The following is a 26,231-nucleotide window of genomic DNA, read 5'->3' on the forward strand; positions in this document are numbered from 1 at the left end:
GTACATCGGGTAGGACTTATAGTCTGGCAGCTTGGTCAGAGAGGGCCACTGCTCCTTGGTGGGCGTCCCCAGCAGCCGGAAGATCCTCTTCAACTGGTCATCAACATCATTGCCAGGAAAAAGAGGCCGCCCAGCATTGGCCAGCTCTGCGAAGATGCAGCCGGCTGACCACATGTCGATGGATGTGGAGTACAGCTTGGCCCCAAAGAGGACATCCGGTGGGCGGTACCACAGTGTGACCACCTCAGCTGAGTAACAGCGGACAGGGATCCCAAAGGCTCGAGCCAGGCCGAAATCAGCCAATTTCAGCTCCCCATTCCTGTTTATTAGCAGGCTCTGGGACTTCAGGTCCCTGTGTAGCACATTGCGGCTATGACAGAATCCCAGGCCTTTCAGTAGCTGGAAGAGGAATGACTTTACAATCTCAGGATCAAGGTCACCATTGCAACTGTCAAAATACTTCTTCAGGTCCTGGTCACAGAATTTAAAAACCAAAGTCAGCTTCTTGTCGCTGTGCAGGACATCATGAAGCCTGACGATGTTCTTGTGCTTCAGCTCCTTGAGTAGGCAGATCTCCCGGAGGGCAGAACTCGGCACACCCTCATCATCGTCATCCAGCCTCACCCGTTTCAGAGCCACGATCTCATCAGTCTCCCGGTTTTTGGCCTTGAACACTGTTCCGTAGGTGCCTTCCCCAATCTTTTCCAGTTTCTCGTATTTCTGCATCGCGGCGGCCGCGGGGACCCCTGTGGGCCCTCGGTTTTAAGACTCTGGCCCCGGCGTTGCAGAGGAGGCAGCACCCGAGCCTCCAGCCCCGCCCCCTCAGGTCTAGTTTCAAAGGCAACTTCTCGTGCAACCTGTGACTCACCCTGTCCTAAAGTGCCATATGTAAAGGGTCTGGAGATAACCCACAGGCAGCACTGTGAACTCCTGACAGCCCTTCCAGATAAATACCAGGTCAGTGTCTACAGCTGATGACACAGAGCGGAATATCTGAAAAATAAGACTTCTTCAACCAATGAACTGCCAGTCACTATTACTTAGTGTAAAATACTATATTACATATACAATACTATATACACTACATATATGTGATTTTTTTTAATTGCAGTGTTCCACATTGAAGCAATGAAATATAAAAACCAAACGTTTATTAAGCTTAAAGGCAACTTAGAAATACTGATGCCAGATAGAAAGATGCTTTAGCCCCAAGTCAGCTGTTTGGAAATGCCCCAACTAAACCAACAGAGGAATCTGAGGCATAATAAGTGTTCATACCTTTCCAGCTATACTTGTGCTTGTCTTGAATATGAAAACCTAAGCTGCAGTTATGCCACAGCACAGAATGTGTTATATTTTACATCACTGAGCCTTAGTTTACAAATGGTAAAAAAAAACAGGGAAGGTAAACTGTGAGGTTTCCTTAAGAAGCTGTTATATCCAACAGACTCATGAAAATCTTTGCAAATGTCCCCGGTACATAGCTCCTCCCCACTGACGGGCTCAACTGGGAGAAGCTATGCACATGTCTCAATTTTCATATGCTCAATGGCAATACAGGATTCCTAGGATAAAGTAAGGGATATAAATGACACAGCACACTGAAAACACTGTAATGTTACTTCAGAGTGTTGCAAAATAAAGATCACAGATGAAAGTTTTAGTTTATTGAAGGATGTAACCATGTACATTTCATTAGTGTGTTTTAAAGTCTTATACTGCTTACATTCTCATGTGGGAAAATGTATCTTGTTTGTGCTTTATAGGTGAAATGTGAACAGGCAAAACTAAAAATAATTTTACAACACAAATCACCAGATGTTAATGGCTGGTAATTCAACCGGAAATCTGAAAGATAGTATCTGTTTCATTGTGATACCAAGTATCAGTGACAAGGAAGATTTTACTGGTGGTATTTAAGTGTAGGCCTCTGGAACAAATGACTTGGTTCCCAGGCGTAGCACGCCCACTGCTGAACTGCCACGGCCTGACAGCCTGTCTTATCTGCCAAACTGCTCATTAGGTTTAGTAATCTTCACCTGTGCCTCCAGCTTACATTTCAGCAGGTAATACACATCAGTCTGCTTTTATCATCTTCTGCAGTGAGCTTCCAACACTCCTTTAGCAGTACAGTGCCCCTGCATCTGCAATCCTCCAAACACACCTTGTATACATGTCATTATTTTTCAACGGTCAATTCAGCTTCCAGCTTTGGAGGCTAGCTTAGCTTAAATAAAGCAAAAATACAAGACAGAGAATATGCAAAGTCAGTCCTGCATTGTAAATATTAAGTGGGCTGACCAATCATTTAATTTTTTGACATTAAAAAAGAATACATTAACCATAGAAATCTAATATTTAAATACAGATTTCAGAGCGTATTTCGGAGTGGGGCATAGGGAACAATAGAGCAGAGGATTCCTCTCCCAATTGTCTCTGTCCTATCCAACCTTTGTTACAGGTCAGAGAGTTCTCCAATCTATAAATATACAACAGAGATAATGTGGCAACCAGGACACAGAGACGTACTAGAGTACTGCTCAGCTCTCTGCCTAGGCCTGATTCTGCTGATCCCTGACAATGAGCGCTGTGAAATTTAGAGGCAGATCAATACACACACGCACAAACACACAAAAGAGATACTTCATGGGCAAAAAGCACCAAAGATATAAAACAAAATGTCTGAAAGACCATAAAACAACTTCTGATGAAATGCTGTTTGCATTTTGCAGAAGCAAAATATTCACCACCAAACCTACAATTAGCTTAAAAATTACAATAAGTACAGTAATTTTGGATCCCACCTCCAATTCATACCTTATCAACATGGAATAATCACACTGCATCTAAAACAAAGCTAGATAAGACTTTATATGCCGAATACAACTTGTACAGTAAGAAGGTAATTTTTTGAAATACTGTGAATACAACATTTGTATGCCATGCTCTACTTCACAAGTTAAAAGAAAATATAATCATTTCTACTCTCAAAATGTATTGAAATAAAATACAGAAAAGGCTATTCTAATACCAGTTAACATTAAGAGAATATATCTCTAAACTAAAGATCTTGGATCTTCTAGAAAGACAAAATCAACCTGTATATACTTGGGTAAGAAAAAAAAATTAAGAGATCAAGAAAGGAGAGAGGATGTTAGCATAGAATCATCTCCAAAAATGGCTTTCCGATGCATCTGACCGGTTTTTAAGTCCATTTCTTTTTCCTCCTTTAGCATCAACAGCCTATATTACCAAGGAAATGCAAAATAATTCGATTTGTACATTAACCAGCTAATCTAGAAATGACAATATAGTCAATGAAAATACAAAGAAAGAGAAAAATGTCAAGGAATTGTTTAAGATGTTGAAGATGACAGAGCATAGGGAAAAAATGATCTGATCAACACTGGAGGAGTTAATAAGCAAACTCAGGCATGGTTCCCTAACACCACACTTCAAAAGAACTTACAGCGAGAATAAAGGAATAACCCTTTTAAAAAAAATCTAATTGTAGAAAACAATTGCTCAACAGGGAAGTTAGTGTTTTGTAGATCTTTTGGAAAGCTGATTAATTTCTAAGCTAAAAACACATGATCCTTAAGAGAAATGGCTGAGTCCAGACCCAAGGCAGGAAGAGGGCAAAATGAGCCTGGATCCTCTTGTTCTGTCAGAAAGTAAGAAATGCTAAAGACTAACAGAGACAGTTGACAGGACACAGGATACAGGCTGAAGGCTCCCGTGGCCAAATCTGGGACAGCATAGACATCAGAAAGAACAATGACAGTGATGGAAAATAACCCATAGAATAAAACGCAAGTGCACTAGTCAGCAGTGATACCGAAAGAAAGAGGAGAAGCGAAAGCTCTTTGTTAAAAATGCCAAGTAACAAACGTAGGAGGAATGACACAGGAAGAACATTCAATTTAAGTCACCAGTGCCATAAATGATAGAGAAGATCATAAGGAGGCTAAAATCACTGGATGAAAGAAAACTATACAGAGATATTTAACATAGCATGATATATAAAAGTATGAAAACCTAAATTAGAAAAAATGAAAAATCATACCATAAGAGATGGCCAAGTTTGAAGACAGCAATAATAGGCCAGACACAGTGGCTCACACCTGTAATCCCAGGACTCTGGGAGGCCAACGTGGGAGAATAGCTTGAGCCCAGGAGTTCGAGACCAGCCTGGGCAACATAGAACTAATCTCTAGAAAAAAAGAAAAAAATCAGTTAGAGTGGTGGTGCACTCCTGTAGTCCCAGCTACTTGCAGGGTTGAAGTGGGAGGATCACTTGAGCCTGGGAGTTCCAGGCTGCACTAAGCCAAGACCACGCCACTGCACTCCAACCTGGGAGACAAAGTAAGACCTTCTCTCAAAAAAAAAAAAAAAAAAAAAAATACACCAATAATAACAAAATGTGACTACATAAAGACTGTAAAGACTGTATAGAAAAAGGAAATGCTGAGAATATAGAAATAAAATTACATATTTTAAATGTAACTATATTAGAAGAGGGTAGGCTTGTAGACAAGGATGACTAGAAGGATATGCAAAAATGAAAGTAGCTAATAACACTCATTATGTCAGTCACTGCGGTAGGTAGTTTATGCACATTGTAACAAACTATATACTAGATTATCTCAAATTTTTCAGATAAATTTTACTGGGAGTCATAAATCAGTACAACAAAACCAATGTTTTGCAAACATCCACTATGTATAAAGGTATACAAATTCTTAACCCAGGCTGAAAAATAATTCACATAAGCCACATATCAGTGTAAACCTACCCATGAGATAATACAACATAATCTAAATAAAACTTCCAGAGAGAAGGCATGTGGCTTCTGGACAGCCACAAACTCCCTGACTCTGCTCTAGTGTTTCGGCCACCAAAAGAAAGCCAAGTGGCCTCAGGTCTCCTAAAAAAACAAAAAAGCAACCTATGGAAGATGGCGTGGTATTTGAGGAATATTTGGGGTCTGTTGAAAAATGCATCCTGTATTTTATTTCAAGAAAAGACTCCCTCGTAATGTCAGATAAATGAAGAGCCCTCAGAGACACATGCACACACAAAGAAAAACAAAAAATAGAATGAATCCCAACAAAATGTGTTATGATGGCAGAATTACGGGTGATAAAATCTTCCATAATGTATCTTTTAATTAAAAATAGGAAAAAAAGCAGACTTACCTGTGATTATCTATATTCTCTGACCCAAGTGGCTTGGAACCAGAAAATAGCATCACTCGACTTGAAGCCATCTTGGTGGAGTGAGTGGAGATGAAAGTCTGGACCAGCTCATGGGTGGGCTCCACCTCGTCCTGTCAAGACCATCAAGAAAGGGCACGTGAGGAAAGCACAAAGATCTTGGAGAGACACTGGTTTCATGCAGTTTCTCAAAATTATCTTAGACACATTTCCTGAGAACCTTTCTTAATGCCTCAAAAAGCAGAGAAGAGGCCGGGCACAGTGGTTCACAACTGCAATCCCAGCACTTTGGGAGGCCAAGGTGGGCGGATCACAAGGTCAGGAGATTGAGACCATCCTGGTTAACAAGGTGTAACCTCATCTCTACTAAAAATACAAAAAAATTATCCAAATGTGGTGGCGAGCACCTGTAGTCTCAGTTACTCAGGAGGCTGAGGCAGAAGAATGGCGTGAACCCGGGAGGTGGAGCTTGCAGTAAGCAGAGATCGCGCCATTGCACTCCTGCCTGGGAAACAGAGCGAGACTCCGTCTCAAAAAAAAAAAAAAAAAAAAAAAGAAGCAAAGAAAATCCTTACAACAAAGCTTGAAATGGACCCCCATCTCCATTAAACTTTTCCAAAGTTCAGGGAGTATATAACCTGATAACCTGAACACCTAACTAGAAAAAGCTCAGTTCCAGTGCTACAAGAATGCTAGTTTTTCTAACATTTTAAAATAACCCCGATTTTAACCCAATAAAATTCCACTTCAGAACAAGATATAAACGTTTGAAATCCACTTTAAAATACAGAATGAGGAGACCACTGAGAATGAGAAAAAGACTAACGAGAGCTGGAAAGCACACTGATTTTGCAGAAATGAAGATGGGCCGTGCAGGCGCCACACAGGGAGGGGAGGGGAGGGGAGGGGGAGGGGAGGGCAGGGGAGGGGAGGGAGGGGGGAGGGGAGGGCAGGAGAGGGGAGGGGAGTGGGGAGGGGAGGGGAGGGGAAGAGAAGGGAAGAGAAGGGAAGGGAAGGGAAGGGAAGGGAAGGGAAGGGAAGAAAAGAGAAAAGAAAAGAAAAGAAGGAAGGAAGGGAGGGAGGGAGGGAGGGAGGGAAGGAAGGGAAGGAAGGAAAGGGAAAGAAAGGAAAGAGAGAGAGAGAGAAAGAGAGAGAAAGAAAGAGGGAAAGAAGGAAAGAAAGAAAGAGAGAGAGAAATAAAGAAAGAGAGAAAGAAAGAAAAGAGAAAGAAAGAAAGAGAAAGAAAGAAAGAAAGAAAGAAAGAAAGAAAGAAAGAAAGAAAGAAAGAAAGAAAGAAAGAAAGAAAGAAAGAAAGAAAGAAAAGAAAGAAAGAAAGAAAATGTGGCACATATACACCATGGAATACTATGCAGCCATAAAAAAGGATGAGTTCATGTCCTTTGTAGGGACATGGATGAACCTGGAAACCATCATTCTGAGCAAACTATCGCAAGGACAGAAAACCAAACACTGCATGTTTTCACTAATAGGTGGGAATTGAACAATGAGAACACTTGGACACAGGGTGGGGACCATCGCACACCGGGGCCTGTTGTGGGACAGGGGGAGGGAAAAGGGATAGCAGCACACCAACATGGCACATATATACATATGTAACAAACCTGCACGTTGTGCACATGTACCCTAGAACTTAAAGTATAATAATAATAATAATAATAAAAGAAACATCCAAACGCATGCTTTCTAAAGAGCATGACTGATGGGGTCAGTCACCACCACCAACAACAAAAAAAAATTGACAGTCCAAGGGCTTAAACCATGACCCTAAAAAAGGGCATCATGCCATACTGGAAAAGAGGGGATTCGGTAACACCTTTGCAGGCCTACACATAGCTGGGTTACTTTTAAAACCTCCAGCAAGGCCATCTTCCCTTGTTTGGTCATTTTTCAGTTTTCCTGAGAAATGAAGCCATCCCAAGAATCTTATGTGTAATTCTAGTATGTTCTACAACAAGAGAATACCTGCCATGTGAATTTGGTTTTTACTTTTCAAGTGTGCTCCTCTTAAATAACCATAAAGTGACACTTGCCGGTCACACTTCATGTTTGTTCGGATATCCTCTGGGTTTGTCAAATCTTCCATCCTAGAAAAATAAACTCAATCATACAGCAGAAATCAACGCCAAAAGTTCCTATACCTCCTTTCATGTGTCAGTGACTCATCACACTCTTGTCCACTAAGCATGTTGTTTAGAAAACTAGAAAATGCAGAAATAAGGAAGCACCATTCACCATCCAGCAGAGGAAAAGGGGCAGGCACACAACTGTGTCTCTAGGCTGAAAGTGACATTCATTCCATAAGACACCAGACAGGGAGATGACATCCACCTGGGGTCAGGGAGGAGTGAAGAACATATTCAGAAAATCCCTTTCTGGAAGAGGGTGAGCCTGTGCTCTGGGATTTTTACTGTGGCCTGGATTCTGGCAGGTGGAGAAAGGGTATTCCAGGCTGAGAAAAATCACAGCACAAAGAAGAGCACAAAGGAAGGAAACTGAAGGCACACACGAGGACTCAAGCACCCGGGCACGAAGTCAGCATCACTGAAAACTGAGGCTGAGCGTAGGATGGGGCCACATCCTATAGCCTTAAATGTTTCCAAGTCTTCCCATTCTCCTAAACATCTCATAATTAATTTACTTCCAAAGGCGCAGCATCTTTAAGCAATGATATAAGTAGACATTTTCCATCAACTACACTTCTACCCCCACTATTCAAACAGGCACAAAATAAATCCTATCACTGTTCTTTTTCTAGCCTTTTTAGCTTTGAAATATATGGCCCGGGAAGAAAAAGTTTACAATCACTTTTTACCTGTCTGCCAGGATATAAGGGTGAGAAGCCTGCCATGTGAAAGGCCTAAACTTCATAACTGTAATAAAATGGCCCAGATTGTGGATTTCTTCGTTTTGTTATTCTCCATGCATCATTCCAGAAAGGTAGAACAGCTTGGCACCCTAAACATTAAAGGAAAATTAAAAATTAAATTTCAATTAAGTTCTTGTCAAGACTGCAACAAAATAAAAGCTCTAAACAAGAAGCAATCTAAGAAGGGAGACTTCCAGCAAAACCACCGTCCTGAGGTTTCCAGAGCCTTGCTGGCTTCTTTCAGGACTTATTAGAACCCCACAGAGGCAGACTGCTCTGCAGCCGAGCAGGGGCATCCATTCAAGTATGGTGAGGAGAGGGAGGTGAGGCCTCTGAGCACAGAAATGGTTCTGTGGCCGATGGACCAGAGCAGTATGGAAAGGAAGGGGCAGTGCCTGGTCCTATAACTGGGAGAAACTTCTGATGTACTCTATTAAGTGCTAACCCCAAAACAGCCAAACACTGCCTGGTGCAGCAGGTACAGAGACAAATGAGATACACCAAGAGGCCCAGAATATGCACTCTCTTGAGGGAAACCTTCCAGAGACTGGGAACACATACATAAAAGGAATTCAGGAGGTCAGGGACTGCGAACACATACACAAAGGGAATTCAGGAGGCAAATCCTAGAGAGACATTAAGTAATGTCTCTTCAGTTTTTTGTTTGTTTCTTTGTTTTTTGAGACAGAGTCTCACTCTGTCACCCAAGCTGGAGGGCAGTGGCACAATCTCAGCTCATTGCACCCTCTGCCTCCCAGGTTCGAGTAATTCTCACGTCTCAGCCTCCTGAGTAGCTGGGATTACAGGCGCGCACCACCACACCTGACTAATTTTTGCATTTTTAGTAGAGACGGGGTTTGGCCATATTGCCCTGAGCTCGAAACTCCTGGCCTCAAGTGATCCACCCGACTCTGCTTCCCAAAGTGCTGGGATTACAGGCAGGAGCCACTGTGCCTGCCTCTTCAGTCTGTTTTAAAAGGATTATACTATCAGTATCTAACAATTATTTCTCTTCCTACCGGGTAAACTTCTGTCCAGAACGTGTGTTTTAATCGCTTGTCTTCTTCAGTTGCTTATTATGCTTGAAGGAGTCGAGGTGGGTGAGAACTCCCATAATTTTAGGAAAGCCATATACTTGACAGATGTTTAGAAACTCAAAGGTTTCCATTTCAAACCCAAAGCTGGCATCTATAAGCATCAGTACCTACAAGCAGAACACATCATTTCTCAAAGAAACTACCAAAGCAGACCACCTACACTAGGGGTTGGCAACTGGCCCACGGGCCAAATCCAGCCCATCACCTGTGCTTGTCACTAAAGTTTTATTGGAACACAGCCACATTAATTCATTTACACATTGTCTATGGCTGCCTGTGCACTACAACTGCAGAGCTAAGTAGCTGCAAAAGATATGATTCACAAAGCTGAAAATATTTACTATCTGGCTCTCGACAGAAAAGTCCCACTGCAGACTAAATCAAATGACTACGCAGGCATCACCCAGAGGAACCACCACCCTCTGACTTGCTCTAAAAGGCAACCATAAGACAATGCCCACTAGGATATAAACTTGCATTTTAAGAATTCTAATGCATGAGAAGTAACTCAGAAAAGGCTGGGTCTAACCTGGCCCTTACCTAAGAAATCCTAATTTGAAGAAACGAAGTTTTCTATAAGGTATTTTTAAGCCAAATAACAGGTCTCTGACATCCAAAGAATGGGAAGAAAGTGATAATCAATGAAATATATTAAATAGGTACAGAAAATCAACCTCTTCTTTCAATCTCTTCATAGAAAAAAAAAATCTGTTTTTTGCCTGGAAGTATGCAGTGGAAACCTGTATCTTATATGTTAATTTCTATAACTCAATTGCTCAGAATTTTTTTTTTTTTTTTTTTTTTTTTTTGAGACGGAGTGTCGCTCTGCCACCCAGGCTGGAGGCAGTGGCGCGATCTTGGCTCACTGCAAGCTCCGCTTCCCGGGTTCACACCATTCTCCTGCCTCAGCCTCCCGAGGAGCTGGGACTACAGGTGCCTGCCACCAGACCCGGCTAATTTTTTTTTTTGCATTTTTAGTAGAGACGGGGTTTCACCGTGTTAGTCAAGATGGTCTCGATCTCCTGACCTCGTGATCCGCCCGCCTCCGCCTCCCAAGGTGCTGGGATTACAGGCATGAGCCACTGCACTTGGCATAGAAATTTTTTTAAATAGCTACCAGTTTAGAATTAAGTCAAAAAACAGTAAGATTATGATGAATGGTAGTCTATAAGAAAATATAAGCAGATAAGACCAATTTTTTAAATTTAAGACACTTCAAAGATGCAAAATAATTTCAGAATTGATTCCTGGAAACTTCTAGGTTTAATATTAAAGACATTTCTGTTCCTATATTTCCATAGATAACTAAAAATAACACAAAATGGAAACAGAAATGCCCATCTTTGATTAAACTAGGAAACATCCATAATCTGAAACCACAGAATATATGAAGGTGGGCTTGTAAGAAAGCACAGCTGCCACAGCGGACCAAGGCAGCAAGCAGAGCTCTCCAGCAACACTGAACCAGCTCAAAGAACAAGTAGAATACCCTCATACCACACCTGATGCCACAGAGTGCCAAGGGGCAAGCAGCTGGTTGTAGGGTCAGAAAGAACAGGGAGCAAACAGTCCCTCAGCTGCCAGTCTTTATCATCTAAGCCAGTGTTACTCCCCTAATCCACACACGCACATACACACCCAAATCTATGCATTGTGTGTGTCTCTGCCATATTCAGGAGGCTTTGACAACCCAGAGCAGAGCAATCAACATAAGCTAGGCTAAATAAATTATCCATAGAATGGAATATTATATTAAAAAAAAAAAAAGGAGGCAGAGCTACAGTACTTACTGATTATATACCTCCAAGATATATTACATGAAAAAAGCAAAGCATAAAAGAGTGTGTAAAATAAGCTACCATTTGTGTTTTTAAAGGGTGGCATGTGTGTTTACATGCATCTGGAAAGATACTGCTCTGCAGGGCCCTGAGAGACCAGCGGTTAGAGCAAGGAAAGAGAAAACGCGCATTGTGTGTACCCTGCATTAGTTAGAGTGCTTTACCAAATGTGTGTGCTCCTTTTGAAAATCTGAAAAAGATTTACATAGGCATCTCTCTCAATGATGGTTAAGAGGCTGGGAAGGGGAGCAGGGAGGGAGTGACAAAGAGGGAAAGGTTAACAGGTACAAAAATACAGTTAGATAGAGTAAATTTCAGTGTCCAACAGTACAATAGGGCGACTATAATTTATTATATAATTTAGAATGACTAAAAGAATGAAATTGAAATGTTCCTAAAACAAAGAAATGATAAATGCTTGAAGTGATGGATATCCTAATTATCCTGATTTAATCATCACACACTATATGCTTCTATCAAAATACCACATGTATACCATAAGTATTATATATCCATAATAATGAAAAATAAAAAAGTAAAGGCATCTCTTAATATGTATGTCTTTAAAATTAGGAACTTGCTACATTTTAAATAAAAGAGAAACAAATGACTTCTATGAACTATTTCAAGTACACATGATTTATACACAACTTTACATTAATAACATTTTTACTAATAGTAGCATTACAGGTTCAAAATTCGAATGTTATTTAGTTTTCTGACATTACAATGGCACAACTTTAAAATCTGTATTACTTTTCACTTTGTATTTTAGGGTTCTTCCTGGGGCAAAGGAAAAAATCTGTAGCTCTAGAAAAAAACTAAATAAAAGGCTGGCCACGGTGGCTCAAGCCTGTAATACCAGCGTGTTGGGAGGTTAAGGCGGGTGGATCACCTGAGGTCAGGAGTTCAAGACAGGCCTGGCCAACATGGTGAAACCCTGTCTGCAATTAAGACAAAACAAAACAAAACAAAAAATACATAAAAATGAAAAAAACAAGGTATCTGTCACCCCACACTTCCTAATCAATATGGCATATTTTTTTGCTAATTTTTTTTTTTTTTTTTTGATGGAGTTTTGCTCTCGTTGCCCAGGCTGGAGTGCAATGGCACGATCTCAGCTCACCGCATCTCTGCCTCCCAGGTTCAAGCAATTCTCCTGCCTCAGCCTCCTAAGTAGCTGGGATTACATGCATGCACCACCTCACCTGGCTAATTTTGTATTTTTAGTAGAGACGGGGTTTCACCATGTTGGTCAGGGTGGTCTCGAACTCCCGACCTCAGGTGATCCGCCCACTTCAGCCTCCCAAAGTGCTGGGATTACAGCTGTGGGCCACCGCACCCGGACCTCTTTTTTTTTGCCAATTTGTATTTTATTTTTGCTAAATTAAAAAATAGTTAATAAAATATCAGAAATAGTGAACATTATCATTTCCATAAATGCAAGAGCTTGTATGTTTTCCACACACTGAGTACTGTCCAGATTTTCTGCTGATAAACTCTGACCACTTCTTCAGGCAATTCATGTACTTACTTTAGCATTATCATTAAGGATGAAGGTTCTAGAACCATCAGGAACAAAGGTTCCATCTTCACACACGTTACTTAACTGCTGGGAGGCTCTATTTCATCTTATGTAAACAACAGATAATACCTACTCACCTGAAGGGTGTATCAAGGGTTTATGTAAGCTAAATTTGTAGAAAGCAGTTAGCACAGTGCCAGGAAGGGTCCAAGAAGAAATGGTACTTACTATGATATATTTGTACGTATATATGTATGCATGTTAATGTGCTGTTACTAGCTGTGTTCATTAAAGATTTTCTCTATCCTGTGATTTGCTTTTAGATTTTGGAATACATTTCATTGTGCACGTTCCATTTGTATTACTAATATAACAACATTTATGACTATTATTATCATCAATTCAATCACATCTACTATATCCCTGAAGATGACCATGATTCCTTTAATAATCATAAAACTCTCTTCCCTTCACAGAGTAAATAACCTATCACAACGCTGTAAGTCTCCATCAGCACCCCAGGCTGCCCCTGCTGACTTACCAGATCTGCAGCTTTAGCCAGATCAATCATCATGTTAATGTCACACCCACATTCAATAATGGCGAGTCTGCGCTTTTTACCTCTAAGTGAAAAGATGAAAATTTTACTTTAAAAAGACCCTGAAAAAATTTTAAGCATCAACTCTTTAATTTTTAACTGCATCCAGTAAAACACCATATACGTTTACAGGAGTGTACCAGAAGTTCATTTTTATAGGCAAAAACTGGTAAAATAAAATAAATTCCATCCTGTTTTTCTTGCTGTGTTCTAAATTTAAATAATATCAAAAGTCTACCCAGATGAATAAAAGTGCTCAAACAGGGAAAATTCTGACTGGACAGGCTCCATGATAACCATGATCCTGCTGTTCAGTTCCAGGTGTCTTCACCTCTATCAAAACTTCCCATATTCCCACTATCGCTAAAAACTTCCTCAAACATAATGCAGCAGAATATTCAAAATGATAACTATGTCTAAATTAACGTAAAAAGAAAACGGTCAAGAAAATATGGGCTGGGCACAGTGGCTCACACCTGTAGTCCCAGCACCTTGGGAGGCCAAGGCAGATGAATCCCTTGAGCCCAGGAATTTTGAGACCACCCTGTGCCACATGGGGAAACCACATCTCCACAAAAAGAAAAAAAAAAAAAACAAAAATTAGCCAGGCGTGGTGGCATACACTACTCAGGAGGCTAAAGTAGGAGGATTGCTTGACACTAGGAAGTTGAGGCTGCAATGAGCTGTAATCACACCACTGTACTCCAGCCTGTGCTACAGAGTAAGACTCTGTCTCGAAAAAAGGAAAAGAAAATATGGTTGTGCCAAAGATAAAGAAAAGTCTCAATCCAACTATATTATTGCAATAACAAGAGATTTCAGAGTGTGCATTGCCATTCTACCACTAGAAGTTTGTTTCACCTTCCCTCAAACTTGGAAAGGTCACCATCTCCCAAAGCTGACAAATTCTCATAGGAAAAAGAGAAAACATGCACTTGCACCAGCATGTGGCTTCGTAAGGGCAAGCATGTGCACCTGGCACATAGGAGGTACGTGCTATGTGTTAAATGATGTGTTCACAGTGACCAGGCCTGCTAGGCCCTTCTAAGGAACATGCTTGGCAAAGCCATAGAGCAGTCAGGATAAGATATGTATCACATCCTTATCTCTAGGAACTTACCCTTTTCTGAAGTTATAACTAACTTAGTAAAAGTATAAGAGAGGTAACATGATATGAAAATATTTAACATGTTCCACTCAAGAAAACAACAAACACATGCATGTCCATCAGATGACAATAGTCACGCCAACTCTGTGTCTGTGGCGGCATCTTCTACCTGACACGATCGTCACAGGGCCTCTGATCTCGGTCAACTTCTGCCGGGTGAAGTTCCGAATGAGGCATTGTATCAAAGTGCTCTTTCCAACTTTGGAGGCCCCGTCACCATGGCCACTATTGGTGGGGGCTCTAGTGGAGTTCAATCAACCACTGGAATATGATGCTTTTTTGTCTTCAAATCCTGACTCCTAGTCATTAAAAAAAAAGTAAACTCATTTTCAAAATAGAGTGAAAGGCATCAACCTTATAAGTAGACTTTTTTTAGTAGACTTATAGACATGAGTACTTTAGTATATTTCATAGAGAGTACAAAACAATATGTAAATATAATTAACCTATCAATTATTAACTTGTTAACTACTGGCCCCCATCCAAATAACTGCTGTTCGATAAAGATGTAACAAGATGACTTCAATAGTATAGAGTTGAAAATTAAACACTCCTTAAACCTGACTGCTTTATGAGTGATTTTAATAGTTTTTTAAAAAACCAAAAGGTAAATACTGAGGCAGTGCATCATAACAGATAAGAGCAGAGGCTCTGGAGTTAAATTTGGCTCTCCTACTTACTAGTTATATGACTGGAGGTAACTCGTTTTCTTGACCTCAGTTTTCTTACCCATAAAATGAGAGCAAGAATGATTCCTACTCTGGTAAGGCTGCTGGAAGGATTTAGTTGAGTAACGTTTAAAGTACACTGCTAAGAATATCACAAGGACTCACTAAATAAAGCTGTTAGTATTAAATATTGTAACTTTTGTATTTTATATTACAACTTTGTAAAACATATCCAGGGGGAAAGCACACTTATCACCATAGAAACAGTTTAAAGTTTAGGAACAAACAAATTCTATAAATTCTTGTATCTTGGGCAAGAAATACCAAGTGCAGATGCTGGAGGCAAGGCAGCTTCTATGGGAAGGCTTCTCAGTTTTAGTGAAAGCCACACAGCATGCATCTGCATGTCCTTTGGAGTGGGACTAAACTCGTAAATCCAAAAGTCACCTGTGAGAGGCTCCTAGTATTTAAAAAGAATCAATGGAAGAAGCATCAGACTGTAGCTAAACGTACCTGTGAAAGGATCGAGCCACCCGCACAGCATTCTCTTCCGGGCATCTTCTTCATCTCCTAGCTGCAGGTCCTGCAGATGCCGCTTCTTTTTCTTTTCAGCTTTGGGCCCACTGTTTTTCTTTCTGTAAAATTTCTTCCTGTGTTTCCTCTGGTCTTTAGTCTCCATAGTGGCTATTTACCAATAACAAGTAACTCTAGCCTACAAGGAAGAAGGTTGGGGTAAGAAGGTGGGAGAAGCATTTTACAATCCAGGCAATACCCAGGGGAAAACAGTAAATATCATATATTTCGTTATGAAGAGATGATGTATATGTTGATTCTTTGAGATTTTCTGCCTAGACAATCATGTCATCTGTGAGCAAAGGCAGTTTTATTTGTTCCTTTCTCATCTCTATTGTTTCTTTCTTACCTTTTATTTTCTTTTCTTATCACATTTGCTAGAACTTCCAGTATGATACTAAATAGGAGTGGTGAGGGTAACACTCTTTCCTTGTTTTAAATCTTAGAGGAAAGGCATCTAGCTTCTCGCCATGAAGTATTATGTTAGCTGCAGGGTGGTGGTTGTAGCTATTCTTTATCAAGTTAAGGAAATTCCCCTCTATTCCAAGTTTGCTGAGAGTTTTCACCATGAATAGGTGTTAGAGATCACATACTTTTTATTTATTGATATGACCACATGATTTTTCTTCTTCGATATGATGGATTACATTTATTGATTTTCAAATGTTGAACTAGCTTCACATACGTGGAATAAATCTCTCTTGTTGTGATTTATAATTCTTTTTATACAATAGTTCATTCAATTTGTATATTTATACACACACACACATATATATATATATATATTTTTTTTTTTTTTTTTTTTTTTTTTGAGACGGAGTCTCGCTCTGTCGCCCGGGCTGGAGTGCAGTGGCCGGATCTCAGCTCACTGCAAGCTCCGCCTCCCGGGTTTACGCCATTCTCCTGCCTCAGCCTCCCAAGTAGCTGGGACTACAGGCGCTGCCACCTCGCCCGGCTAGTTTTTTGTATTTTTTAGTAGAGACGGGGTTTCACCATGTTAGCCAGGATGGTCTCGATCTCCTGACCTCGTGATCCGCCCGTCTCGGCCTCCCAAAGTGCTGTTTTTTTTTTTTTTTTGAGACGGAGTCTTGTCCTGTCACTCAGACTAGAATGCAATGGTATGATCTTGGTTCACTACAACCTCCGCCTGGCAGGTTCAAATGATTCTCCTGCCTCAGCCTCTCAAGTAGCTGAGATTATAGGCACCCGCCATTGTGCTGGGCTAATTTCTGTATTTTTAGTAGAGATGGGCCAGGCTGGTCTTGAACTCCTGACCTCAGGTGATCCACCTGCCTCGGCCTCCCAGAGTGCTGGGATTACAGGCATGAGCCACCACACCCAGCTATCAATTTGCCAATATTTTGTTGAGAATTTTGCTTCTCTGTTTAAAAGAGAAATTAGTCTATGCTTTTCCTTTCTTGTAATTTTTTAATCTGCTTTTGGTATTAGAGTTATGCTAGCCTTACAGAATGAGTTAGGGAATATTCCTTCTACTTTTATTTTCTGAAAGAGATTGCAGAAAGTTGGTGCCATCTCGGCCAGGCTTGGTGGTTCACGCCTGTAATCCCAGCACTTCGGGAGGCCGAGGCAGGCGGATCACGAGGTCAGGAGATCGAGACCATCCTGGCTAACACAGTGAAACCCCGTCTCTACTAAAAAATACAAAAAAATTAGCCAGGCGTGGTGGCGGGCGCCTGTCTTCCCAGCTACTCGGGAGGCTGAGGCAGGAGAATGGCGTGAACCCGGGAGGTGGAGCTTGCAGTGAGCCGAGATTGAACCACTGCACTCCAGCCTGGGTGATAGAGTGAGACTCCATCTCAAAAAAAAAAAAAAAAAAAAAGTTGGTGCCATCTCTTCCTTAAATGGTGAAATTCACCAGTGAAACCATCTGGGGCAAGTGCTTTCTGTTTTGGAAGATTATCAGTTTTTGATTTATTTAATAGGTACAGGTTTATTTAGATTACCTCCTTCTGTTTCTGTTCTCCTAACAGAACCCTGTGAAACCTGAAGAAATTACAGCACAAGGTACCTGTAAGGCACATGAGGTAACTGTGAGGTGCAGGGAAGGTGGACGACTAGGCAGCCAATGCAAGGGCAAGGGTAGGAAAATGCTTTTGAAAATAACATAAGATGATACAGAAACTTCACTATGGAGGACAGAAGTTCAAGTTGCCAGTCCATTTGAGGAGGACTCCACCTTTAAGAACCCTCATCCTATGCAGCCAGACAACTAAACCTTCCACTGCCAGAAATAAACGGAAGGTTTATCTTTTAGATAAACTAAACCACAGTAGCCCTGAGCTCAGGGACACTGGGCACACAGACACACATGTGGATAGGCTACAGTATTCTCCCCAAACAGCATTTTAAAGTGAGTTTTACATATACCAACAGGCACAATTATCAACCCTCTGCTTCCATTCAGCTTCCATAACAGTTGCAGTCAAATGTGTAGCCCTTAGCAGAAAACTAAGTTATTTTCATGAGAAGAAAGCTGACCAGCTCACCAAAAAGACTCACAAAAACCTAAAAGAAATACACAAATTCCTAGATACACACAACCTACCAAGATTGAATCATAAAGAACTTCAAAACCTGAACTGACCAGTAACAAATAATGGGATCAAAGCCTTAATAAAAAGTACCAACAAAGAAAATCCTAAAAGCAATAGCTTTACTGCCGTATTTTACCAAATATTTACAGAAGAACTAATAACAATCCTACTCAAACTATTCCAAAAATAGAGGAGGAAGGAATATTTCAATGGCTGATACTTAAACCAAAGACACATTAAAAAAGAAAACTACAGGCCAATATCCCTAAGGAAAATTTGAGGCAAAAATCCTCAAGAAAATTTACAAGCAAAACAAATTCCACAACATATTAAAAAACTATTCATAATGACCAAGTGGAATTTATCCCAGGAATGGAAGGATGGTTCAACATATGCAACTCAATGTGATCATATCAACAGAATGAAGGACAAAAATTATATAGTCATGTCAATTGATGCTGTAAAAGCATTTGATAAAATTCAACATTTTATTGTAAAAACGCTTAAAAAACAGGGTATAGAAGAAATACACCTCAACACATAAAACTCATATAAGACACACCCATAAGTAGTATCTTACTGAATGGGAAAAAAAACTGAAAGGCTTTCCTCTAAGATCTAGAACAAGAGATGCCCACTTTCACCACTATTAATTCAGTATTAATTGAGCTTTTTCTGGAAGTACTGGAAGTCGTAGCTAGAGCAATCAGACAAGAGAAGGAGATAAAACGCATCCAAATTGGAAAGAAATCAAATTATAATTATTTGCAGATCATCTCTTATAATTGGAAACACCTCAAGACTCCAAAAAAACTATTAAAACTGGTAAATTCAAGAAAGTTGCAGGATACATAAACAACATTAAAAAAAATCTGTAGCATTTTTATATGTGAACATCAAACATTTTGAAAAAAACTAAGAAAGCAATCCCATTTACAATAGCTACAAATAAAATGAGGAATAAACTTAACCAAAGAAATGAATGATTGCTACAATGAAAACTATAAAACACTGATGTAAGAAATTGAAGAGGGCACCAAAAATGGAAAGAATTCCACCTTTATGGACTGGAGGAATCAATATTGTTGAAATGTCAATATAACTCCAAGAAAGCTACAGGTTAAATGCAACCCCTATCAAAATATCAATGACATTCTTCACAAAAATAGAAAGAATAATTCTGAAATCTATATGGAACCACAAAAGGTCCAAAATAGCCAAAGCTATCCTGAGCATAAAGAACTACACTGGAAGGATCAGATTACCTGACTTCAAATTATGCCATAGACCTATAGTAGCCCAAACAACATGCTACTGGCATAAAAACAGACAAAAAGACCAACGAAACACAATAGAGAATCCGAAAGAAATCCATCCATCTACAGTGAGCTCATTTTCAATAAAGGTGCCAAGAACATACATTGGAGAAAGGATAATCTCTTTTATAAATAGTGCTGCAAAAATAGGATATCCATATGCAGAGGAATGAAACAAGACTCCTATCTCTCATCATATATAAAAACCAAACCAAAACAGATTAAAGACTTAAATCTAAGACCTCAAAGTATGAAACTACTACAAGAAAACATTGGGGACATTCTCCAGGACATTAAACTGGGAAAAGATTTCTTAACCAATACCCCACAAGCACGGACAACCAAAGCAAAAGTGGACAAATGGGATCCCATTAAGTTAAAAAGCCTCTGCACAGCAGAAGAGACAATCAACAAAGAGAAAATCCACAAAATGGGGAAACATATTTGCAAACTATCCATTTGATAAGCGATTAATAACCAGAATATATAAAAAGCTCAAACAACTGTATAGAGAAAAATTTAACAATCTGATTTTAAAATGGGCAAAAGATCTTAACAGACGTTTCTCAAAAGAAAAAATACGAAAGGCTAACAGACTTAGGAAACGGTGATCAACATCACTGATTATCAGAGAAATGCAAATCAGAACTATGAGGAGATATCATCTCACTCCAGTTAAAACGGCTTTTATTCAAAAGATAGGCACTAGCAAATGCTGGTGAGGATATGGAAAAAAGTGAACCCCTGCATACTGTTGGTGGGAATGTAAATTAGTGCAACCACTATGGAGAACAATTTGGAGGTTCCTCAAAAAACTAAAAATAGAGCTACCAAAGGATCCAGCAATCTCACTGTTAGAGATATACATGAAAAAGAAAATCAATATATCAAAGACACAGCTGCACTCCTATGTTTACTGCATTACTATTTGCAATATCCAAGAGGTGGAAGCAACCTAAGTGTCCACCAACAGTTGAATGAACAGAGAAAATGTGCATATATACAATGGAGTACTATTCAGCCCCAACAAAGAATGAGATTCTGTCATTAGTGACAACACGGAATGGTGCTGGAGGATATTATTTTAAGTGAAGTAAGGCAGTCACAGAAAGGTAAACTGTGCACATTCACACTCATTTTGGGGAGCTAAACATTAAAACAAACTCACAGAGATAGAGTAGAATGGTTGTTACTTGAGGCTGGGAAGTGTAGTCGGTTGGGGGGAAGTGAGGCTAGTAAATAGGTACAAAATATAGCTACAATAAATAAGATCTATTAATTGGCAGCATAACAGGGTAACTATAGTCAGCAATCGCTTTTTGTACATTTTAAAATAACTGCGTATAACTGAATCGTTTATAATACAAAGAAACGATAAATGTTTGAGATGATGGATATCCCATTTACTCTGATGTGATTATTATACATTATATGTTTGTATCAAAATATCTCATGTACCCCATAAATATGTATACCTAGTATGTACCCATAAAAAACTAAAAAGACCTATGAATGCTGACATCTGGGGATCCCCTAATACAATAGTAGGTTCTGGCTGATCATCCCACAGGGAAGCCACTCAGCAGCCACACAGTTCCCCATACACACACACACCGCTAGTAATCAGCTTTGTTAGTGTATAAACCTTAAAATATGTGCAGACAATATCACAAGTCATAAGGGAAATGGAAAGCAAGACCACAATGAGGTACAACTTCGCACCCATTAAAATGGCTATTATAATGCAAACAAACAAAAGATGGAACATAACAAGTGTTGACAAGGATATGGAGAAAATGAAATCCTTGTGCATTACTAATGGTAGTGTAAAGTGCTGGACTGCTCTAGAGAGCAGCATGGTGGTTCCTCAAAAAGTTGAACACAGAATTATGATATGACCCAGTAATTCCACTTTGAGGTACACAGCCCCAAGAATTAAATGCAGGGACTCAAAAAGATATTTGTATAGCAATGTTCACAGCAGCATTACTCACAGTAGCCGGAAGGTGGAAGCAGCACCATGCCCACCGGGAGATGAATAAACAAATGTGATATATGCATGCAACGGAATATAATTCAAATATTATTCCTTTTTAAAGGAAGGAGATTCTGATGCATTGGATGAACAATGTGGATGAACAATGAAACCTTGAATACACTATGCTGAGGGAAATAAGCCGAACACAAAAAGACAAATACTATATGATTCCACTTACATGAGGTACCTAAGATAGGCAAAGTCATAGAGGCAGAAAGTAGAATGGTGGTTAACAGGGACCGGAAGACGTCTGGAGTTAGGAATTACTGTTTAACAGGTACAGAGCTTTAAATGAAAAAGTTCTAGAAAGGAATGGTGGGAATCATTGCAAAACATTATGAATATAGTTAAAGCAACTGAATTGTACACTTAAAATAGTTAATATGATACATTTTATGTTACATGTATTTTGCCCAATGAAAAAATAAACATATATAAGCACAGAGCAAATGATCACCAGGCCTTTGAAGAAAGCCTATTAAATAAAATTAAGAAACCAGAACACCAGGTGGCAATGGGGCGAATCAAAGAGGTGGGCAGAGAAAACAGAATGCAAGGGCAAGGTCAAGAGAACACTTTTGATAACTGAAAGTAAGAGCATATGAAAATGTCACCAGAAAGATAGAAAATCAAGGTAAATTAGATACCAGAAAATTAAACACAAAATACAAAAAATGAGAGAGGAAGATGACAAAAATTAGAAAATCAACTCAAGAGGTTCAACATCTAACAAGAGATCCAGAAGCAACAAGGAAGCTGGAGGGGAAGTAAATTACTATAGAAACAATAGAAGACATTCCCAAGAATTAACAAGAAAAACAGACGTGTACCACTAGAGGTTCATTGAAAGCACAAAAAAAAAAAAAAAAAAAAAAAAAAAAAAGCCTACCCCATAATTGCAATGGTATATGCTAAGGATATGCAGAATATTTTAAATGCTTCTTAAGCGGGTAAAGCCAGAGTGGGGCAGATTGGGGGAGAGACAGGTCACACACACAAACATATTATTTTGAAATATAAAAATACATTTTTTAAAAAATAAAAATTGTTGGCTGGGCGCGGTGGCTCAAGCCTGTAATCCCAGCACTTTGGGAGGCCGAGATGGGCGGATCACAAGGTCAGGAGATCGAGACCACCCTGGCTAATACGGTGAAACCCCGTCTCTACTAAAGAATATAAAAAACTAGCCGGGCGACGAGGTGGGCGCCTGTAGTCCCAGCTACTCGGGAGGCTGAGGCAGGAGAATGGCGTAAACCCGGGAGGCGGAGCTTGCAGTGAGCTGAGATCTGGCCACTGCACTCCAGCCTGGGCGACAGAGCCAGACTCCGCCTCAAAAAAACAAAAAAAACAAATAAATAAATAAATAAATAAATAAATAAATAAATAAATAAAAATTGTTGAAGTTGGCTGCATCTGGGGAGTAAGTAGGAAGTACTGAATCAAGAGCAGTCTGTTTTTTGTGAAGTCTTATACTACCATTGGACTTCTAAAACCACGTTTCTTTAAATTTTATCCTGGTTCTCTTTCAAAGTAATGTATATGCAATTTGTATTTACATGTAAAAATATGCAGGTGAGAAATACTAATATAAAATTATTCCAAAGCCTTTTCTAAAGTGTCAAGAAGTGCTAGGATTTACTTAGCGGAAATCACCTGAGGATGAATTCCTTGTCAATTCTGGGAAGTGACTGCCAGAGAGAGGAAAAATAGAGTGGTTACAAAACTGTGATCAAAAAACAGTCTGATCAAAACATACACTAAGAAATTCGTAATTGTTAGATAGAAGAGACAAATGTGCAGATTCCCTGAGACTCCTCACTAAGTTAGTATTTGCAGAAGTAAACCATGTTTTAACTGTTCAGTTTCCTTTGGGACCCATTTAGTTTTAAAAACATTCAATATTAATGAAATACCTAAATCTATTAGAAATATTCTTTCAAAACATCAGAAAGTCAAGATAATTTGACTAAGTCGCTAAAAATAAACTCATTTTGTAGAAAGAATGCAAGTAAAATGTTCAATAAGTGAACATTTTACCACAGGTTATTCTGGCAATGCTGTACTTCTTGTAGTTCATGGCAATCTATGTAAGAGTCCTAGTCTTGTCAGGAAAGAGGTATTTTACCTAAATAAAAGAAACAAAAATGTAGTATTCTGTTGTTTTTTACTCCATCTTGAGTTGGATTAAGAAGGCTTATTCTGAAATAGCACAGAAAAACGTGTGAATCTTCTGGATCACTATCACTATCACAATTAAGATGCATCTGAAAACAGCATGGGTCAGCTACAGATTATGTCAATTCCTAAGATGCAGTTTTACAGACTTCATACACAAAGCTCTCAACTCACAAAGGTGAAAAGATAACTGACTGAGCAGGTCAACAAGCAAACCATCTCAACAAGATTAAATGAATGCAAAACAGATGCACTCCAAATGCAAATGTGGTGCGCAGATTATGCTACCTCTGGTCATTATGTACTAAAGAAGAGGGAGAGAACTCAAGGCCCCAGAACAAGAGAGAAGTCCAGGCCAGGCTCTGGGCACTAACTAGTCATGTGGACTCTGAACACTCACCTCATTCTTCATGGCCTCAATTTCCACATCTATTAAATAAAGGGTCTGGCCAGGAGACACATAACAGGATTCTACATGTAACTGGAGAAATTGTGTCTTGGATAGGTGAGGGAGGGTAATTAATGGAATTGCCTCTAGAGGGCAAATAATTAAAAGAATTGCCTCCAGTTTCTTCATGGCTTTCTAAAGAGGGGTCAAGACTTGCTGGATGCCAGATGTCTTCCAGGGATCCCAGAGAGTTGGTCTAGGGAGGCAGTGCTTTACTGTATTGTAGCAGAGGAATTAATCACACTAATTGCTTACTCTGTACTTCTGCTTAAAGATACAATATAAACAAACACAATGAGAATTAATTTTAAAGCAATGAAAAGGCCTTCAAGTTATTAAAGCTCCTGAAGATTCAAACATTACATCCATATATAGAATTATTACACTAGGGGCAATTAATGATTTGATTTATAGATATTTTATATAGGTTTGATATGCAACAAGTCTAGGGGTATAAAAATCACTAAAATCTGCCTTCTAATAAGCAGTGATTTCTGCCTTTTTCTTAAAAAAAAAGTTATATCAAAATAGTAAAAAATGAAAATTTTAAAATAAAAAATGGCTGGGTGTAGTGGCTCACACCTGTAATCCCAGCACTTTGGGAGGCCGAGGCAAGTGAATCATGAGGTCAGGAGCTTGAAACCAGTCTGGCCAATATGGTGAAACACCGTCTCTACTAAAAATACAAAAATTAGCCGGGCATGGCAGCTGGCACCTGTAGTCTCAGCTACTTGGGAGGCTGAAGCAAAAGAATCGCTTCAACCCAGGAGGCAGAGGTTGCAGTGAGCCAAGATGGCACCACTGCACTCCAGCCTGGGCAACAGAGTGAGACTCTGTCTAAAAATAAATAAATAAATAAAAATTTAAAAAATCAAGATTTATTATCATTCTGCCTACTGAATTTTAACTTATCCTTAAAGTTAAAAAAAAAAAAAATTTCTTTCTCATGCAAACTTTCCCCATATCCCCCAATTAAGATGAATTATTGAAGCATGCTGGGTGATTCCTGAAAACGTTCAATCCTTCAATTATTCAGGCCCAGTTTAATGGCACCTGAGAACAATTATATACTGAGACCTATGCTAAACTGAAAAAGGTGACCAAAGATCTTATACAGGGCACACCTGTACCCTCACATTGGCTCCAAAGTCTCCAGAGGGAAACGGACAGGACATGATGAATCAGCTCTCTTTTTGCTGTATTATGCTTGGAAAGATTGTTACGGAAACGTAGACAGATAAATCAACCTTGCCTGGAAAAGTGGAAAAAGGTTCAAAACCAGAGGCAAATTTAGATCAATATGTACCAAGAACTCACTGATTCTTACAGGAGTAGTATATGACCAGACAGACAAGTGAAATGACAATGCCATTCTAGAAATAGAGAAGATAAGCAAAAGAACCGAGAAGTGCAAGTTGAAGGCCAGCTCGGGGTGCTTTGTGACCAGAGCCTAGTCAGCAGTGGGGAGATTTGTGCTCTATGCTAAGAACATTCTCTGTAATGACAATCCACCCTGTTGCACTAAGAATTTAAGAGCATTTATATGAATATATGCATTCAAGGAAAGATAAAGTGAAAAATTTGCTATCAACTCTGTGTAAATTTGGAAAATGGTATCAAAGGAACAGCTTCAATTAATTGCATTTCTTTGTCTAGAAAGTTTTATTTTATTTAAAAATGTAGTCTACAAACTTGAGCCTCAATTTTTGGCAATAAACTCAAAAATGATACATAAACCATTACAGAATTCACTTTGTCCTTGCAAGAAAGAAAAACGAAGAAAATAAACCTCCATACAAGAGGAGGTCTGAAGGAACTCCCCAAACCTCCATGATTTTGCAGGAGACGAGATAACGGTAATCACCTGCAGCACCTGGACCCATCTAGAGTAACTAAATTTACTGAGGCTCCAGAGGAAGGTCTTCAGGACTCAGACCTTAGTTATAGATTAGAAGTTAATCAAAGGAAAGAAGTTTAATTGATTCACAGTTCCTCACGGCTGCGGAGGCCTCAGGAAACTTACAATCACGGTGGAAGGGGAAGCAAACACGTCCTTCACATGGCAGCCGGAGAGAGAAGTGCAGAATGAAGAGAGAAAAGGCCCCTTATAAAACCATCAGATCTCGTGA

General features: G+C 39.5%; 1 pseudogene across 1 annotated transcript in view; it reads right to left on the reverse strand.

Annotated features, from left to right (window-relative positions):
* Window positions 1-26,231, reverse strand: part of LOC104675836 — a 39,310-nt pseudogene that overhangs the window by 2,539 nt on the left and 10,540 nt on the right. Inside the window, exons 2-7 of the transcript XR_004060092.1 lie at window positions 15,511-15,709; window positions 14,439-14,628; window positions 13,105-13,186; window positions 9,123-9,307; window positions 8,050-8,192; window positions 5-2,227 (exon numbers count right to left, since the gene is read on the reverse strand). The product of XR_004060092.1 is annotated as a cyclin-dependent-like kinase 5 pseudogene (transcript). The remainder of the gene's footprint in view (window positions 1-4; window positions 2,228-8,049; window positions 8,193-9,122; window positions 9,308-13,104; window positions 13,187-14,438; window positions 14,629-15,510; window positions 15,710-26,231) is intronic.

The sequence above is a fragment of the Rhinopithecus roxellana genome, chromosome 11 (genome assembly GCF_007565055.1).
Source record: "Rhinopithecus roxellana isolate Shanxi Qingling chromosome 11, ASM756505v1, whole genome shotgun sequence".
NCBI lineage: Eukaryota > Metazoa > Chordata > Mammalia > Primates > Cercopithecidae > Rhinopithecus > Rhinopithecus roxellana.